Below are 17,639 nucleotides of genomic sequence, written 5' to 3'. Positions count from 1 at the left end.
TTCAATATATTAACAAATATATCCACGACACTTTATTATTTTATTTAGTCATCAAAGCATGCATTATGAATTGAAAATATTACATAATTGTTATTAATAGGACGTAGTTATGAGATGTTTCGTTCCAAAATCAATCAATCGAACTTTATAATGTACTAGCGCACGCGCGCGCAATATTCTTTGCCGCAAGTACTTCTGTACGCTGTGCACATCGATATTTCACCGTAAAATGTACAATTACATTTTTTTAAATATAAGAAAAATTTTAAAGTATTTTCTTGCTCCTATACTTTACATGCAATAACGGAGACAAGTTTGACACAAATTGATCTGCATATCACGTGACTATAATCCAATGTCGTAACTCTTTATATAATGGCTCTGAGTACAAATTTCAAAGTGCTCCCTCTATTTTTATTTAAATGAAAAGGTTAAAGTTCAAGTTTTGGAGGAAAAAAAACACAGAAAGGAGGATTGACTCGTTTTTCCCTCACACAAATCACAGAGTTGTTCTAATTAAAAGGCGTCCACATAAAAATAAGATCTTGTTGATTGCTGTCTTTTGAAGGATACTTATTGTTCAGAAAGGAATACCTTTTTTAGAACATCCTTATTAAGTGTGAGTGATTAATTTGTATTTGTTTATTAAAACTATTCTGGTATATTTGTATAAATCTTTGTTGGCCACCTTCTTTCTTGACGTTGGCGTAGCCTAGCCTAGCATAGGCCCTAGAGGCCTCCTCCTAGTAGGCCTAGGCTAGTAGTAGTAGGCCTAGCCCCTCTATCTAACCTAGAGGCCCTAGGCTAGACCCTAGATATTTTCTGGACTTAGGACCGTTGGCTAGGTAGCCCTAGCCTATTATTGATATTAGGCCAAAGTCTCTGTGCTGTGACTGCTGAGTTGTTGATTGATGATCAGCTTTATTATTTAATTATATATTTAACTGCATTTACCCAACCCTGCACACAACACAGCACATTGTTGGGTTGTTTTACTAATAATTTATTTACCACATTATATATAATTCATTTGATCAAGAAAGGCCTACAGTTACAGCAGCATGATTTAATTGCTTTTTATTCAATGAATTTAAAGCTACAAAAAGGCAGAAAGTGTAAAAAAAAACATACTAATAACCAAAGAATACCGCAAAATGACTACACTACACATTTGCAGAAAGAGATGAGGTTATTATAGCATCGGTCAACCGGGCTATTTATAATTTTTTATTTCCTATCGGCATGGTTGACCATACAGTATACTGTACCAAATTAATTGACAGCACGGTCAAACCGTGCATCTAATGGCTTGTTTGACTATCGACAAGGTCGACTATGCCGATGAAACATTGTACATAATTACTGTAGATTCACATTCAACCGTGCCGATACAATATCGACCACACTTTTTGCAAAAAAGAGGCTAACTTAAAATTTGGAAATCCATGGTTTACGATATTCCCATCTTACTCAACAAATTAATCGTTAAAAACAAATAAGTGATAGTTATATTTATTACAGAGTGGTGTTGTCTTTCCAAAATTGTTTAGGTTTGTGGTACACCATGCAGCCCACGAATTTCACGTCGGCAATCGGCAATTGCCGACCTTATTGCCGACCTTAAATTGTCAGAAGACGGCAAGGGATTGCCGACCTAGAAACTAGGCTAGATCCCTCCTTTCAAGCCTCCTAGCAACAACATGGTACTTTAAGGGATCGTATCATTGAAATTTTAACAGGCATATTCACCACCATGTTGTGTTTAGTTAACAAACCATGGAATTAAGATGATCCCTGAATTCACTCAACCATTACATCATGTTGTGTGTGTGAGCTGCATGCTTTCCTATCAAGCTGGCTGGGCACAGCGCGCTGCGCGACAGACCTGTGTAGGGGGAATACCCTGTTATGCCAAGCAAGCAACTATGCTCTGTGTACGGCTAGCTCCAGAACCACGATGTTCAGCAATTATCAAATAGAATTTATCTTGTAAATTTTAGTGTTTTTTAGGGTTTTTATATTTTAGTTAATTTTGCTAGTTCTTTTTGCATAACATTATAGCTAGGGAGGCTAGGCCTAGCTAGGCCTGGTTAGCAAGAGGTTAGGCCTTGGTGAATTTTCTATTTTTAGAACTGCCGAGACTGCCGACCTTGGCGAATTTAAGGTCGGCAATTTTTTGCCGACCTTCTTTTTTCTGAATTTCGTGGGCTGCACCATGGGATTCCTACAGGAAATATCCATGGACACATACTGTACTGTAGTGTACTGCAAACTTAAACTTTTATACTGTATTGGTTTATTAAAAAGTGACTGTAGCCTACTGTAATCATTTTATTTACATGTTCCTCTTATTACAATCATTTCAATTAATTACTAAATCAGGCCTTATGTGTAATTATAGCAAAATCAAGTCAGTTACTGTTTTAGTGACTGTATAAATACAGTATAACAATAGTCTAATGTAAAATATTGTAGAGTAGAGGTTAATAGATGAGTTTCAAGTTTATTGTTTCACACAATACAGAACATAAATTAATAAATGTAATTGTGTGAGGAGGATGCATTAAACCAAGTTTGGTCCTCCAGTAAAGTTTTTTTGATAAAATATTTTCAAAATATTAAAACAATATTAACAGTAGTTTAAAATTCAGTAACTGTAAATGCTATTAATCATCAATTGGACGGTAAGGTTAAAGTCTGAATTTTGTATGCATGTTCTACATCGTTGTCCGACAGTGACTGATGATAAAGAACGTAATTATTTCTAAAGCTCTGTCTACACTATCAAACCTTATGTGAAAAAAAATGTGATGTGCGCATATAGACATGATGTCATATCACTAACTATATTTGGTCATATCACTACCATATTTGGGCACATCACACTAGTTTGATAGTGTAGACAGAGCTTCAGTGTGACTGCAGTCAGGCATTTCAAATCTGTTGTTGGAAATAAATCCATTATGCACACACACACTTTACATATTAAATATTAAAATGTCACAGAGAACTGCAATAAAAAATTTCCAGAGAGTATGCATCATCGCATAATACAATAATGTAATTTTACATTAATTGTCACCTTGATGAAGACCGTGCCATACTTGAAAACATTTTAGGATAGCTAAACTAAAGTGTGATGTGCCCAATATGGTAGTGATATGCCCAAATATGGTAGTGTTATGACATCATGTCCATATATAGCCACATCACATTAATTGTCACCTTGATGAAGACTGTGTCATACTTGAAAACATTTTAGGATATAAACTTAAAGCTTTGTCAAAGTAGTTTGGCAAAAAAAGTATGATGTGTCCAATATGGTAGTGATGTGCCCAAATATGGTAGTGATATGACATCATGTCTATATAGGCACATTATACAGTATTGTCACATTGATAAAGAAAGTGTCATACATTAAAACATTTTTTAGGATAGTAGACTAAAGCTCTGTCTACAGTACACACTATCTCTAGTTTGATATAAAAGTATGCTGTACCAAATATGGTGGTGATATGCCCAAATATGGTAGTGATATAACATCACCATGTCCATATATGGGCACATCACATTTTTTTGTCACATAAAGTTTGATACTGTAGTGTACAGTACTGTATGACAGAGCTTAAAGTTAAATTAATAGTTTCTTATGCAAATTAAGAAACAAACAAATAAAATAAAATGAGCGAAATATAATAGAAACCTATATAGTTTGCAAACCATTTGATCTACTGTATAAATGCTCGCATTATAAACATTAAGAATTTGACTAGTGCAGCTAATTAATTTTAATTGTAAGTCTATAAAAAAATGATATTCCTCCTTCATCGTATTATGGCAATTCAATTTGCAAAAATAAAAAAAATGCCACCACCAAATTCTCAGAGTAAGATATCTTGTGTATCTGTATACATACAGTACAGTAATTCCAAAAACCAATAAATTAAAAAGTAAAGTTCTTATGAAACTATACAACCTAAAATCAATATTAAAGCCACAGTGCCTTCATATTTAACGTACAGTATGAAGTTCTTGAATACCGACATGTATTAAACAATCAAAGCAGTATTCTGACAATCACTGAATATAAAATGCATGCATGTCATAATTATTATGCAGCTAACATCTTGCAGACTGTGCATTTAAAAATGTATAAAGATTTTGTGTAAGGTAACTGTATGCTGTGTATAACTATGTACTGTACTGTATGTGTAAGTCATCAGGTAATACACTATCAGCATGCTGTAGTACATGTATACTGTATATTGTGGGACACCACCTAAGGAGTACAGTACACAAATATTATTATTCACTGCCCAGTGTTAACCTTCACAATTCCCCCCCCCCCCTCCTCCGCATACACACGCCACGCACAAATAATCATTCAACAGGCATGAAACTATTGTTAACCTGTTACAATTGTATTGCGCCGATAACAGAATCAAATAATAACAAACAAAAAAACATACAAAAATATGTAATCATAAAATAATTTTATGCCTTCCTGATCATTTCATTCCAAGCCAGTGAGTAAGTAAATGTTGCATAAAGAAGTTAGGTTGGTATGTAGATAATAATATATTTTTAGCCTTATTCTTCTCTTGCAAACTCAATTGACGTGAACGATACAGGCACTTGAAAGCTGTTAATTTTATCACAATATTTATTAGGTCGTTTTATCTATTTTCATTATGTAAAGCTATAAAACCTTTTATCACTTTGCTTGTCATTCTTTGTTCAATAATATTTTGTATACAGTGAGTAATAATGTAATGATAATACTACTGTATACTATTTTAAAGTTAATTTGCATTTACTGTCAGTCAGTGCTTTTTTTTTTGAGAACTTCTTCATTCAGTACAATTTTAGGATTGGAATTAAAAAGTTATTGTGTACATACCATGAGAGAAGTATATTAGTAGATACTGTTGGGGGCTGCAGCTGTGTGAGGCCTCAGAAACTGGTACAGACAGACCTAATGTCATTAGTGTGCAAGACTCCCCCACCCCCCAAATATTTTTAAAAACCCAGCGCAAACCTCAAAATCACTTAATAATATTCAAGATTATTACAACTTCTGTGGGCTACAGTCTGTCAAAGAAATGTATGAACTTGTTAAAAATACTGGTTTTTTTTGTGACACTGACAGTGAAGATTTCCAACTCATATCTGCCCAGCACAATTACATCCATTTTGCACTATATCAGTAGAATACAGTTACTGAGCATCACATTATTTACACCATGAAAATAATTATACAGTATTTGCTACAGTAGTTGTAGGCATTAACTATGGAAGAACCATGACATTATACGACAACAATTCTGTATCATTTCCCTGATCTTCTACTATTAACGTACAATGTAGTTTACATGCTAGATTCATTCATGTGTTGATGAATTACCTGTTTTGCAAATTTTATGTTCATTTACAGTTTATAAAGTAGAAGTATTGCGATCACCATAGTGACACACTGTACCATGCCCTAAGGCAGATTCTTTGTTTTAATATTAACATGTAAATTACCTATTAAGCTATTATTCTTCAATAAATCAGAATTAATCTATGGTATTGAGACCAATTGTTTGCTTTCCTTTTCAGGATTGTAGTAAAACTACACTCGCTGAACAAGTTGACTGTAATCCTGGCCATCATATAGTGTTAATAACCGTAGATTTTCTTGGCCTAATTACACTAGCTGATTACTAATGACGTCAGAATTAATACTGTAGCTAATTAATAATTGAAAAATACACACTTACAGTATCCAAAGACTGGCAACTGTTTTGGTTTATTTAGTGTAGTTAGTTTATGTTGCAAAATAAGAATAATCTGAAATCAGAAAGATTGTATTACCATTACACATACTTAAAGTTCTGTCTACACTATCAAACTTTATCAAAATATGATGTGCCCATACTGTATATGAACATGATGACATCACTACCATATTTGGGCATATCACTACCATATTTGGGCATATCACTACCATATTTGGGCACGTCACACTTTTTTTGTCACACTAGTGTGATAGTGTAGACAGAGCTTTAGGCTCTGTTCACACTGATGAAGCTAAAGTGTTTGCAACGCTGAACTCACTTTAGATGCAACGCAACGACGTAGACACAACAAACGTGAGTTGACCAATCAGAAGCGACAGTTTGAAAGGGTCCATCATGTTGTGATTGGTCAATTACCCTGTAATTACAGTGCAGTTGCATTGCATTGTGTCTAAGTGGGAACTGAACCTTTAAAAGATGAAACAGGATTTTTTTTTTTTTAAGCAATGTGTCTAATTGGAATGTTTGCTAGGCTATACTACCATGAAGCATCCTAAAGATATGATCTGTTTTTTCTCTGCAGTTCATAATCTTGCTACTGTATCAGCGTCGTCCACTAATACGCCGTTTAATTCCATAATGAACACAGCCTTATTGGTCAGATTGATACAGCCACAGAATAAATCATTACCTATTGCTGTAAATTTATTATCAGTGGATTGGTATAATCCAATTGTGATTTGTTAATCCTATTTTAAATCCTGTAAGCCATGATCTTATCTCATTTCTCATCTTAAATTTCATAAACTGTAGGCATATCATGTCAAGGGATATTTGTGTATGACTAATGACAATACTTAAAACAGATGAATCCATAGTTAAATACTGTGAATGTTTGCATGCGACATCAGAGAAAAAATAAAAAGCTTTTGCTGATATTCCATGCATTGCTGTACACAATTAATTGTGCGAGTTTTATATGCAAACCATCTTCAATGTTGAAACGCAGTGGTGCGATTCATTATATTCAGATGCTGCTATGTATGCAATCATGCAATTCGTTAGAGGTAGTGATTGCGTGTACGATAAACACAGAGTTAGATCACCATTAACGCTATGAATCTACATTGTTGTAGTAACGCGCCCCATTTAGTCGTATTGTAAACACATTAATACTTGCACATTAACACATCAATTTCACTACTCAAGCAGGAATTAACTATAAACAAGCCTTTCCTTCAACTTTTGTTGTTGAACTAAATTTGTTTTTGTATTTTACTTGCCACTTGTTTGAAACATCATCAAAGAGTAGTTTTACTCAAATAATTAATAAATTTTGAAACCATCATGATATGCATTATTATAAAATTCTTCAGTTTAATATTATTCTTTGGCCTGATCATTGGACATTTAACATCAAAATAAAAAAAAATAGGATTTTCCCTCGAGACATATAAATTTGATTTGGTTATGATTCTGGACTTTTACTAAGTGCACAGCAATGGTTTTAGCTGTTATGATTTTCCTAAGAGACTATACTATTACTATGTATGTATACTGTATACAGTACCAAACTACTGACATAAAATTTGTCCTATCTGTTTATTCAAGAAAATATGAATGACTGGTAATTTTAAATTTAACTACCAATATTTTGTAGCTTGCTTTTTTTTTCTATACATTTTAAAAATCTAATTTTCATCTAACCATTTTGTGCTGCTCTGTGATATTTAATTGACCATTTCATTGAATCACCTTTCTGCTGTCCAAAAATATCCAGTCTATTTCGTGCCTAGCTTACCTGGATAAACCGACAAATGCCTTATTTCTCCTCGAAGAGCAAGATATACTTGAAAAGTATAACATTCTTTAAACACCCCTCTCCATAAATGGTACAGTCCACAAACCTCATGTGGGAGCATCCCCACAATCTACCATCATCATAAATACACCAAAGCAAATTTGTATTATAATTAAGCTGTTTTGGTTTTTTTTTTTTTCTGTTAAGTTAGAAACCAGCATTAGAGCCTGAAGTGAAACTGGCAATAGCCTTTTTAAGCATGAAGTTATTTTTTACCTCCATGCTTTAAGTTGACTGTTCAGAAACTACTCTGGCTATCTGTATACTATTGTACTATTGTGTTTAGGTTTAATATACGTATGTACTATTGTTTAGTTCAATTGATTTGCCCTATGAACTTCACAATCTACAGTTGATACTTTCGGAATTTATACAATTACTACAATCATGAATAAAAGAAATTTATATAAAAATACTTCCAAGGATACGATGCATGTAAACCTACAAAATGTATTGTGTGGTTGGTTTTTCTTCTTTTACTGTACAAAGCAAACTGAATAACTGTGAATAAATGAAAACAATTTATAGAATATTTCAATTGTAGTATTTTTGTTTTTCTTTCAGTTTGTTCCAATTTATCTCACCTCAAATAATTTGTTTGATTGTGAAAGCAAAAAGACATTTCCAGAATCACTGCAGAAATGTTGTTTCAATTTACCAATAGGCCTATCTTAAGATGGAGATCAATATTAACTGAAATACAGTATGCTACCAATAGGATTTGATTTGACTTAAATCTATGTGAAGCCTAAATTTAAAAATTAAGTACATTCAGTACATTAAAGACAATTTGTATTTTTTCATCAAACCCATCCACCACTGTCAATTATAAAAACTACTATTATGATAGTAGCAATTTTAAAGTTACAAAAGCTGTTAATGCCGAACTGGGCTAATCCTAGCGCAAACTATAAAAACCTTGTACAAACCCCCCTCCCTTTCACCCCCCACAAAAAAACCATGCACTAACCTTCTCCATAAATACATCGATTACATTACGAATGATTAGTAGTATATTACTATTAGTACTACAGTAATTAACAGAAGTTTTTTAAATTGCTGTATAAAAAGTGTGGCTCTTTAAAAAAATTTTTTTTGTGAAAAATGTTATTTTTAGGGAAATTACAAATTGCATGTGTCAAACCTAAAAAATCCCCTTCCAATCTTTTTCAAACCACTAACACTTTGCCTTGACAATGTAGAACTTTGAATGTTTGGGTTACGGTAAGGTACTTGTTGTTACTGTAAGTCTGAATTTACAATGCAGTACACACTCTGTTTATATAAAAACATTAATCCTATTTCCCACCATATTTAGGTCACCATAACTTCATGCCAAAAAATTTAAGGGGAAATTCCCTTATTTTGTTGGTAATTATTTACTGAAATTTTGTTTGTGGTAAATCCTTTGATCCTAAGAGTTTTATAGAAATTAATTACTCTCTTTAAAACAACAAAGAACCCATCTAAATGGCAGCAAGACCCAATGATCTATAAATAGTATTTTATTTTTATTTGATGTCTTTTGGTACATGTGGCCAAGGATTACCAATGTTACTGTAAATTAATCACTGTCAGATAGGTTGTAATCCCCCTATTGTATGAAACAGTTCACCTTACTCATCTCGAATGATGAATTCTTTAAAGTGCACACAGGTTATAAATGTGTACACTGAACCTACGGTTTATAGTCCTTATCCGAAAAAAAATTGTTCAACCACCAGAACTAGGGGCTCGTGCCGATATTGTTGGCTCTCTAGGTACTGTAAGGTAAACGGGGCCTTTGCCTTAACTGCTGGGCAGGGATTTCAGCAGTCATCAAAAGATTCAAACGTAACTTATAGAATTTGGTAGATTATGTATGGCCATTGGCAACAACCACTTTTTACACACTTTTTTTAATGTATAGTAAATAGTAATGAATTTTTATTAAATAATATTTAATTTCAATTGTATGACTTTAGTTCAACTTTCTGTTTTTAGCATTCCTTGCAATGCATAATATCACGTTTAAAAATAAAACGTGTTTCATTATACGATTCATTGATTTCTTGATAATGATCATCCTGTAGCTATAAAATGTTAATTTGAAATCTTTGGAAGGAATGCTGTATTATTAAATATGTACACAACAGGGATAATGATATTCAAGATTTTATGTTAACCAGTTCTGTACAGCCCCAAAGCAATTAGTTACATTAATTAGCATAAACCAATCAGTATCAAATTCAGTATGTGAGTAAACTGAATGTCTTCTATGTTTGTTGCATAATTACATTCTGTATCTATCAACACCATAGAGTTGTCACTATATACTCGAGTTGAGTGGCCACTCAGTCAAGGCAATGGCGCCGCAAACCATACAGGTAGCTAAAGTATACAATCAGCACAGGTTCAAGTCACTCCTCAACCATTGTTCTGGTTGTAGAACAAGTCTTCTCGGATAAGACTTAAAACTGAAAGTCCAATGTACACATCTGGCTCGTGTATATTCAAGAACCCAGCACATCTTTCGAAAGAGTAGAGGGTTAACCCAATGTACTGGTCCATTCCTGTTGTTGTGGACAGATGAATGGCCGCCATTTGGTGGCAGCACTCTACACGATGGGACGCCATTTGGTGGCAGCACTCAACACGAAGGGGAGAAGAAAGTTGTGGTATGTGTCATCCACACCTGTGCGCAATTCAGCCCAGTAGGCTGCAATTCGCACGTTATTAATATTCCCCCTAACCCTAACCCCATTTACCATTACCAACTAGAGAGTCAAAAAGGTGGTGAAGTGATGCGAACATGGTAGGACTCCTCAAAATAGCCGCCATCAGAAATACGATATAGTATTTACTATTTACTGTATAATGTAAAATGTTATTGTTATGATAACTACAATAAATCAGAATACATAATACGAAAAAATAATCAGTGTACACACAATATGCACAGTATTTTATACCACAAACACCTGTATTTAAATTACAGGGTGTCGAAACTTGTGACTTTTAATAATACACAATTAAATCAAACTACAGTATTTAATTCATTTTACATCATTATTAAAAATGAATAATTATTTATGTTCGCATAAATGAGGAACATACAGACAAGCTTGATATGCTCATCCTTCGTGCTTGACTGAGTCGTGAGAACAACTTTAAACTGGCGTATGATTCTCTGCCCTTGATATTCATTCTCCATCGCGGTAGTGCATCATGTTGAGTGATTGATATTTTCTGATACAGTAGCTACTGTATGACAGGTCTTTAGCAGTAAACTCCATCTGCGTTAATCATTAAACCATGATCATTTTAATTACAGAAATATAATTATAGAGAAAGTTTATTGATCTGGACATCAATTACAATTCATCACTTGACATTATAGGCTTTTAATTAGATGTCCAATGTCAATTTTAGTATTAATTAGCTTCAATATTGATGTTATATTGACTTCTAGACTGCTGTGTGTAATTAAACAATATTAATATGCATTCATCAATACATTTCTTTGATTAGAATTTAATGTTATCTTATTATTTTGGATTGGTGATTGTTACTGAATTATAAGAACTAGACTGCCAACTCCAACGTAATCACAGTTTTACTATTGGACAAGACCATTGAATGTGGCTACACAAATCGGGCAAAAGATGCCTGTTTAAATTCAATCTCTCCACTCCCCACCACATTATCCCCACCTCACCTCCCCACAACCACATACTCTCCTTACTCCCCAACCCCCTCCAACGGTACACCATCTTGTTACTGTAGTATCTTGGTTTCGAGCATAGAGGCATAAGAAAAAACTCCAAACCACCCAGTGTAAATAATAATGATTAAACTAATGTCACTTCACATTATTACCCTAGTCATCAAATAAATAAATATCTGGTTGAGTATTATGCATGTAATTGTTAAAAAAACAGTAAGACAAGACAATGTAACTGGCTAAGTGGCTTTACAAGAACATCTTCAACGAATATTTTCCAATTGTTTATGTTAAATAGAGGAACTCTTTTTTTCATAACAAAAGATATTATCAGTGACACTGAGTGCCTATTGAGCGATCACTCCAATGATAACATGGGATGAGTATCAAAACTAATAGGCTCGTTTTCTTTCAACTCTCAAATTTACAAAACCAAATGAATATTTTCACTTAAGGAGGAAGTCGTAGGATAAAAAAAAACAAATTTCAGTCAAATTACTTTTGCAGTGATTAAATGTGACGAACGAAAAATGATTATACTGTAATGATCTATCCATCCTATTTTGCCATGGTTACCAGCAGTACATTTCCATGCTTGGTAAAGCTTTGTGATTTCAAAGCAGTTTGTGTATCTTCACTAAATTGAATTCAGATTACGTTTCCTCGACTGCTGTTACAAGATTATAGTAGCTTAATTAATTTGAAGTAAAATATAGCATTCATTTATCCTGGTAGTTTTTAATTAAATTTCCACTCTCTTCATATGATTAATAAAGTACAATAGGCATATTACTGTCAAGTATTGTTGACCAGATAAAAGAAATTTGCAACCTGTTTATGTTTTAATTAGAAATAAGAAAAACATTTTTAATTTATTTATAATTAAATAGCAATCGAAACAATAAATCATAATTGGTAATAATATTTATTTAAAGACTTAAAACCACATGTTTTTAACAAAGGCTGTAAAACAATAATAATAATAAATTGTACGGTTCTGACTTGTAATAAACAAATGTATTTTTGGGTTAATAGATTAGTAGCAATGGATGGCATTTCTGACATGACAAAAAATACTAAGCATTTTTATATGATTAAATGGGGCATTTAATGTATAGCGCCACTTCAACAATCATTGTTGCTACCGGTTTGGTCAAAGTGGATAACTATTAGGTGACATTAAAATGGCATATGCAAAAAATTATATAAGAATTATTTTTTCAGGGGGACAATACATCTTTAATCATGAGAAAAACTTCATTGTTGATGTTACTTTGCTTTGCTTCCGCTTTATAAACTGATGCAAAATAAGCATCACTTCATCCTTCTCATCATAAGCTGCCTGCTTACTAAATACATCAGATTATAAAAATGAAATTATAATATATGTAGATTAAAAATGATACAGTAAAGTAGATTGAGTTTCAAAATATAGTGTAGCAACCTGATTTTGTTCTTTCATTAATGTTCTGCATGTGCAAACATGGAAATTTATGGATGTATGTTAAAATTTGAATTAATTAGATGTTTTGCCCTACTCTGACGTAATTTGTACTTTATACTAAGTACATTTGAGAATACTTGCAAACAAATTTGCAAGTAGTTCTCGGGTGGGACTCGAACCCACGACCTCCAGATCACTAGCCTGGCGTTCATACCTCTAGACCACCGAGCTTGCGCTGATGGCTAGTGGTTAGATTCGAGCCCAAGTAAGCAGCAGGTACTGCACCAACAGGATTGTAATTGTAGTTTTGCGTCAGGGAGTTGAGTAATTAGATGTTTTGCCCTACTCTGATTTGTACTTTATACTAAGTACATTTGAGAATACTTGCGAAAAAATACTGTACTGTAGTTCTCGGGTGGGACTCGAACTGAACTGGAGGTCGTGTTTTTTATTAGGTTAAATAACATTTCCAGAGATCTACATAGAACAAAAAATACGAAAAATAAGTAAAAGTAGTATTAGATTGAATTATTATTTGCATGGTGTCAACAACAACAACTGACTATTAGTTACATATGGTGCTCAATATGTTTTCGACATTCTAAACATTAGTTTTAATGTCACATTAGCGTAAACTAGATAAAACTGTAATGGACTTTTATAGTTTCAAAATAGTGAATATCTACATACTGTTAAAATAAACAACCCATGTAGTTTACATGGGGACTGTTTCTACTACATAGCTCCGAATAAACCGTCTATTTTAAAATGGATTTTAAAATATAATTTTTATAATCGACCACATTTCTGTTAGATAATCAAATCATTGGTGTGTTTAAGTTTAGAATATTCTGTAAAATTATAGAATTAAAATAAATGATAGTAAAGCGTTGTTCCCGTATCAACGTAAATTGCCGGCGATGCTGCAAACAGTCGCTGCAGGAAATCAATTCAGTTTGATTTCACGCCACAACGTAAGGCAAACAGTAAACACACAAGAGAAACAATAATACAGTGCGTCCAAGTACTGTATGCAGCGTCAACCGAGACATGGTCATGTGGCAACTGACGTTGAAGCAACCAGTCAGGTTTGATTTAAAGCAAACAGAGCCAAGCACAATAATTAGAAGGGAATTTTCTAATACGTTTCGTCTGTTACATTGTGTTGCATCGCTGGTGGGAAGCACGTTTTAATATAAATTAATACACTGCATAAGTTTGTTCTTGGAGACAGCAAGTTTCAATAATTATTCAGTGTGATAAATTGATTCAGTATTGGCTAGAGTATAATTCCTAAAGGTGTTGATTTCCATACCTATACTGTACACAGTAATCAATCATTTTTACTATTTTGTTTTTAATAATGTAGTCTAAACCACTATCTCATGGGACTTCGCTGTTAACAGTTCTACTAAAAACTAAGCATTATACTACAGACCTGGATATTGAGCATAACAATAATAATAAACTTCTTTCTGGTTAAAATATGGGCAAAGATGCCTGAAATAGGTATCATGAAAACTTGGTAATTTCAGATTAGGCCGCTTACGAACCCACTTTAGCAGCAGTGAGTCGCTTACTCAAAAGAATAGTTTACGAATTCTTTTATGTGCACTTTATGTGTAACACTAAACAACACATTTACGTCCCATCTGAAGGATGAGGAAATAAGGGCATTAATAAAGCATCTTGCCTATAGGATTATCAACAGAATTGAACCCAAGCCCATCATGGGTTTCAACACAGTATGGCCGTATAATTAATTAGTAAGCCTATTATTTTGGTACCAGATTTTTTTTCATGCCTTTTTTTTTAAACTTAAAATTAAACATCTGTTAAATTGTTGTAATTAAGTAGTTTTGGCAAAAATAATACAATTATCTCATTTTAGCATCAAATCAGTGATACTTTTTCTCTGTATTGTGCTTCAATATTTGAAGGTAGTGTGGCGCATAAGTTTTCATTTAAACTTTCTTGGGTTATTCCTAGGTTCATTCTTTTAATATTGTTATCTTGTGCTTTTTTCCTGTTATGTTTGTCTTTGTATTTTTGAGTGAACCGAATAAAACTGAACTGAACTGAGCAGTATGTTGGACATTCGACTACTGATCATGAGATCGAGGTTCGAATCCAACTCTCGCCGCATTGCTTGTATCCTTAGGCAAGATACTTATACTTACATTTGCCTCTCTCAACCCAGGTGTATAAATAGGAACCCGGTTAGATCAAGACACAACTTTGCACTGATTACTATCAGTAGCTGCATTATGGGAGTACAGTATGCTTCCATACGTGTTTGATCCCAAAAAATGACCGGGGTAATAATTTTAAGCGCTTTGAGGTTTCACAACATTAGGCGCTATATAAATCCAGGATATTATTAAATAACAAATGTGGCTGGTGCCCAAAATGTCTAGCTAGAACATTAATTAGAATAGGCGTTGCTTCATAAAATATTCATTATACTAAAATGTACTGGTATGGTAATGTATTTGCATCTCTAGTTCATAAGCATATTTTAATGTTTATTGATGTGAACAAGTTACATAAGCTATGTGATCATTTGTTTTATATTTAGCATTTAAACTTCTCACCTTGCTGGCATGACAATACTTCATTCATATTTTTACATTAGAAATTTCAGAATGGAATTATTGTACTTCAACATTAATTATTGAAAAGAGCTACTTGAATGTTCCTTAACGGACTTTTGTCTACATTCTGTATCAAATATCCACTAAAACATAAAGTTTGTTTACATACTGGTACCAGTGTTGTACTGGAATGAAATAAAATACTTTATGATACTGTTTGTTATTAAGTATTCATGTGGTAATGTATTGATTTTAAATGCAATATTTCATTTCTCAGGCTAAACAGACATTTAATATTTGCCATCAATGGAAATTAATGAATAAGGAATTATAATTATTCAGACAAATTTCATAAGTCTACTGTTTAAGCTCTGTCCACACTACTTTATGTGACAAAAAAATGTGATGTGCTAATATATGGACATGATGATGTTATATCACTACCATATTTGGGCACATCACACTTTTTTTTTATAAAGATAGCCAATATTGGCACAATATTTATACAGTTAGTTAAGATATATGCAAGTTCTATATCCAGGGAATATTGAGGTTTTAATTTTTTTTTTAAGATTGAATAAAGGGCTTTGTCCAGAAAATACCATTATGATTCAGCAAGATCTGTTTTGAGATCTTTACTAACGATAATCCCTCTTGCTGAAGGTAATAAATTATCCTATATTATTATAATATAATATATCCTTGCCATTCTGTACCAAAAATACAATTATAAAACAAATTGAGTAGTGGGTGTATCAATGATGTGAATGAATTTTTCTTTTTCAGACATTCCTAATAATATCAGAAGTTTAGCACATTGTATTTGAGCACAAGTAGCAAGTTATTGCTTTATAGGTTAGTATTTTTACTTTAACACCTTTTGCCTACTGTACAATATTTGACATTTTGTAAAAATAATGCAATAATATACTTAGGCATATGTAAAATTGTTTTTTTTTTTAACTTTTCACCAATTTTGCGATAGAAAATTTCTTGCTAGAGTTAGCCGAGACAGGTGTCTGAGGTAGTAGCTTGATTCACTATTACATGATAATGATATCACTACATATTTCACATGAATTTAATAACATTTTCTCTATAATACCGACATTGCTAAATGTGTTTACCATCAGTAATTTTGTGCAATTTGTATGTGTGAGTTATGAGTAAAGTTGAAATGTGCGATTTGCAAGTATTAAAGGGCATACTGTATACTGCAAATAGAAAATATAAGTTGGCAAGTTTTCTTGTGTATGAATTATGAGTTGTGAAGTCCGAATAATGTGATTTGTAAGTATTAAAGGTCACGTTGTTGCAGATGGAAATTTAGTGAAATTGCAAAGTAAACTTTGAATAATGTACGTTTGTCATCATGAAAAGGTCACCTCAACAAAAAGGGTATGTTGTATGGTAGAAAGTGGGAGGTGTTGCAAAAAGCTTGCAATACTATGCTGTCTACACTATCAAACTAGTTTGACAAAAAAGTTTGATGTGCCCAAATAAGGTAGTGATATTCCTATATACTGTATGGTAGTAATATGACATCATCATGTCCATATATGAGCACATCACATTCTTTTGTCACATAAAGTTTGATAGTGTAGACAGAGCTATAGAGAGTAGACTTGAAGTTATTGAGTTGATACATTTTGTAGGCAAGTTAAATTAGCAATTTTCAGAGAAAATACAAAGTAAAACATAAGTTGTGAAGTATGTGTTTTGCAAATTGGTCGTAGAAGCACAAAACGATGAACTTTGAACTTTAATACACATTAGCTTTTTATTTAAAGTTCACCAAATGTTTGTTGTTTCACACTGTATGCACACCAATAGAACACAAATGTATAGCAGTTAATATTAAATCCCATTGGTCATCAAAATGGCTGTTAACGGTCATTAGCAACTGGCCAGTTGTAATTGGCGGCACCTTTGTTCTATACAGTTTGAAATTTGCTTTAAACAAGATAGTGTAGTGTGTTAAATGAAGTATAATTTTATTGAGATGCATTGGCTTATTACAATATTTTAAAATCTGGAATTTAATTTTATATTACTTTATTCCTCCCACCCCATTTTACAGTTAGGCCTATTTACATGCATATAATATTACTTTATTAGGCTATGGTTTGAAGATAACGCAATTCTATACAATAAAAGCATTCTCAATATGATTCCATTTTTTTTTATTAACGAAATAAGTTTTGGGGGCGTCCTCAGGTAACTCTGTGATTAATTATTCCTTAATAATGATTTTCGC

General features: G+C 32.8%; 1 protein-coding gene and 1 non-coding gene across 2 annotated transcripts in view; one reads left to right on the top strand and one right to left on the bottom strand.

Moving 5' to 3' along the window:
- Nucleotides 1-489: 489 nt before the first annotated feature.
- Nucleotides 490-17,639, top strand: part of LOC144854051 (neurocalcin homolog) — a 35,073-nt gene continuing 17,923 nt past the window's right edge. Inside the window, exons 1-2 of the mRNA XM_078711934.1 lie at nucleotides 490-619; nucleotides 16,169-16,237. The gene's annotated coding sequence lies outside the window, so the exon portion shown is untranslated. The remainder of the gene's footprint in view (nucleotides 620-16,168; nucleotides 16,238-17,639) is intronic.
- Trnat-agu (transfer RNA threonine (anticodon AGU)) lies at nucleotides 12,945-13,019 on the bottom strand. Its single transcript has one exon. It is a non-coding gene; the product is annotated as a tRNA-Thr (tRNA).

Source organism: Antedon bifida, chromosome 10 (assembly GCF_963402885.1).
Source record: "Antedon bifida chromosome 10, ecAntBifi1.1, whole genome shotgun sequence".
In the NCBI taxonomy this organism is placed as follows: domain Eukaryota; kingdom Metazoa; phylum Echinodermata; class Crinoidea; order Comatulida; family Antedonidae; genus Antedon; species Antedon bifida.
Note: the sequence above shows the minus strand (reverse complement) of the source record. Positions and strands in the feature narration are given on the sequence as shown.